Source organism: Triticum dicoccoides, chromosome 6A (genome assembly GCF_002162155.2).
Source record: "Triticum dicoccoides isolate Atlit2015 ecotype Zavitan chromosome 6A, WEW_v2.0, whole genome shotgun sequence".
Taxonomy (NCBI): domain Eukaryota; kingdom Viridiplantae; phylum Streptophyta; class Magnoliopsida; order Poales; family Poaceae; genus Triticum; species Triticum dicoccoides.
The window spans coordinates 567,004,390-567,008,040 of record NC_041390.1 but is presented as its reverse complement, the minus strand read 5'-3'; positions in this window follow the sequence as shown (position 1 = coordinate 567,008,040).

Genomic DNA, 3,651 nt, shown 5'->3' with positions numbered 1-3,651 from the left:
GTGCAGGAAAGAGAGTAGGTCACGGCGGCAAGGCGCGGTCCGTGCAAGAGTAACAGGGCCACCGGGTCCGTGTGCATCCTAAGGATGCAAGCGAATAGGACACCCGCGAGTGAGCAGTTGATGCTGGTTGTTGAAGCAGAGGGGCGTGATGACGGAGCCGTCGACAAAGATGGCGATGTTGGGCAGGAACTGGATGGGGAAAACGATGGCGGAGACGGGACAGTCGACGGCCTGACAGCCCGTACGGTGACCTCGCGCGTGACGACGGCGTGAGGTAGGGGAAGGAGCTCCGATCGCGCACTTCGCCCCCGCGGCCGCTGCTCCGTATCAAGTTCTCTGACTTCGTCGGCCGCCAAGGCAGGGCGCACGGCAGCACCCACCACCGCTCGTCACTGCTGTCGCGGCCGTATGGCCAGAGGGCCTCTTTCTTGTGTGTTGCTCCGTCGCCCCTCAAGGGGCGCTCCTCCGCATAAGTCGTGCTCGGCGACTACCTCCTGCGGGAGGTCCGCCCCGGCAAGGTGATCTCCGTCCTTACCGGGTGGTCCTGGTAGGCGGCCTTGTTCGAGGCATGCCTCCTTTGGGTATTTATACACCGCTCGCTTATCCAAAGAACGATCTAGGCGGCGCTCGACGGCTCGAGAAGGAATGAATTAAGCAGCCATCCAGAAAATATCAACCGAACAGCAAAACAATGACACGTACACACGACTGTGTTACGTGTGTACATCAGTAATGGCCAACACATCCAATTATATAAGACAAAAAAATCACGACAATCTTTGCGTTAAGCGGCCGTGGAAGCAACATGCACCACAACCAGCCACCAATGTTGCATGCATGCGCACCTAATAGAGATAAGAACCACCGCCCAACAAAACAGTTGACCAGTCCATGAAGCGCACATGCAAAAAGAGAACTTCCCGTATCTAAATCAACATCGCTAAAGACACCTTAAGTGCACACGCAAAAATGCAAATCAGTTAACAAAATTTATATCTAAGGTCTACAGTCACAATAAATTTGTACACCCCAGTAGCCCAAACTAATAAACATGTTAGAGCCCGCAGATTCCCAAGTTTCTTTCACCCAAGTGGTGAAACGTGAAGGCAAAATCTTTCGCGGATATAGAGGTTTGGGTACTAGTAGCAAAAGCAAACCACATACTTGTTGGGATCATAGCAGAAATTTAAAAATTTTCTACGTGTCACCAAGATCAATCAATGGAGAGACTAGCAACGAGAGAGAAGGGAAATGCATCTACATACCCATGTAGATCGCTAAGCGGAAACGTTCAAAAGAACGGGGTTGATGGAGTCGTACTCGTCGTGATCCAAATCACCGATGATCCTAGCGCCGAATGGACGGCACCTCCGCGATCAACACACGTACGGAGCGGAGACATCTCCTCCTTCTTGATCCAGCAAGGGGGAAGGAGAAGTTGATGAAGATTCAGCAGCACGACGGCGTGGTGGTGGAAGTAGCGGGATCCCGGCAGGGCTTCGCCAAGCACAAGCGGGGAGGAAGAGGTGTCACGGAAGGGAGGGAGGCGCCAGGGCTTAAGGTGCGGCTGCCCTTCCCCCCTCCAATATATATAGGGGCCTAGGGGGGCGCCGGCCCCTTGTAGATCCCATCTAGGGAACGGGGCGGCAGCCCTAGGGGTGGCTTGGCTTCCAAGCCAAGTGGAGGTGCCCCCACCCCTTAGGGTTTCCAACCCTAGGCGCATGGGAGGTCCAAGGGGGGGCGCACCAGCCCACCAGGGGCTGGTTCCCACGCTCCTTCAGCCCATGGGGCCCTCCGAGATAGGTGGCCCCATCCGATGGACCCCCGGGACCCTTCCGATGGTCCCGGTACAATATCGATGACCCCGAAACTCTCCCGGTGGCCAAAACTGAACTTCCTATATATAAATCTTTACCTCCGGACCATTACGGAACTCCTCGTGACGTCCGGGATCTCATCCGGGACTCCGAAAAACTTTCGGTTAACCGCATACTAATATCTCTACAACTCTAGTGTCACCGAACCTTAAGTGTGTAGACCCCACGGGTTCGGGAGACATGTAGACATGACCGAGACAACTCTCCGGTCAATAACCAACAGCGGGATCTAGATACCCACGTTGGCTCCCACATGCTCCATGATGATCTCATCGAATGAACCACGATGTCGAGGATTCAATCAATCCCGTATACAATTCCCTTTGTCTACCGGTATAGTACTTGCCCGAGATTCGATCGTCGGTATCCCGATACCTTGTTCAATCTCGTTACCGGCAAGTCTCTTTACTCGTTCCGTAACACATCATCCCGTGATCAACTCCTTAGTCACATTGTGCACATTATGATGTTGTCCTACCGAGTGGGCCCAGAGATACCTCTCCATTTACACGGAGTGACAAATCCCAGTCTCGTTTCATGCCAACCCAACAGACACTTTCGGAGATACCCGCAGTGCACCTTTATGGCCACCCAGTTACGTTGTGACGTTTGGTACACCCAAAGCATTCCTACGGTATCCGGGAGTTGCACAATCTCATGGTCTAAGGAAATGATACTTGACATTAGAAAAGCTTTAGCATACGAACTACACGATCTTGTGCTAGGCTTAGGATTGGGTCTTGTCCATCACATCATTCTCCTAATGATGTGATCCCGTTATCAATGACATCCAATGTCCATGGTCAGGAAACCATGACCATCTATTGATCAACGAGCTAGTCAACTAGAGGCTTACTAGGGACATGTTGTGGTCTATGTATTCACACATGTATTACAGTTTCCGGTTAATACAATTATAGCATGGACAATAGACAATTATCATGAACAAGGAAATACAATAATAACCATTTTATTATTGCCTCTAGGGCATATTTCCAACAGTCTCCCACTTGCACTAGAGTCAATAATCTAGTTCACATCACTATGTGATTGTAATGAATCAAACACCCATGGGGTTTGTTCATATCTTGCTTGTGAGAGAGGTTTATCAGTCAATGGGTCTGAACCTTTCAGATCCATGTGTGCTTTACAAATCTCTATGTCATCTTGTAGATGCAGCTACCACGCGCTACTTGGAGCTATTCCAAATAACTGCTCTACTATACGAATCCGGTTTACTCCTCAGAGTCATCTGGATTAGTATCAAAGTTTGCATCGACGTAACCCTTTACGACGAACTCTTATACCACCTCCATAATCGAGAAAATTCCTTAGTCCACTAGTTACTAAGGATAAGTTCGACCGCTGTCATGTGATCCATTCCTGGATCACTCTTGTACCCCTTGACTGACTCATGGCAAGGCACACTTCAGGTGCGGTACACAGCACAGCATACTATAGAGCCTACGTCTAAAGCATAGGGGACGACCTTCGTCCTTTCTCTCTCTTCTGCCGTGGTCAAGTCTTGCACTACAAAAAAAAGACACATCCGTGACATTTTGGGCCGAACAAATTTTTTTTCTGTCATACATATGACACTTCTATGACGATAATTGTGACAAAACCCGGTATCATCATAGATGTGGTGGGATCCTACTTGTATGACAAAAAATCATGACAGAAAATGGGCTTTTCGTCCTGGGCGGGCCGGAGACGCAGCTGCATGACATTCTTTGGGTCGTCCATAACGGAAAAAACCGTGGTAGAAGCGAGG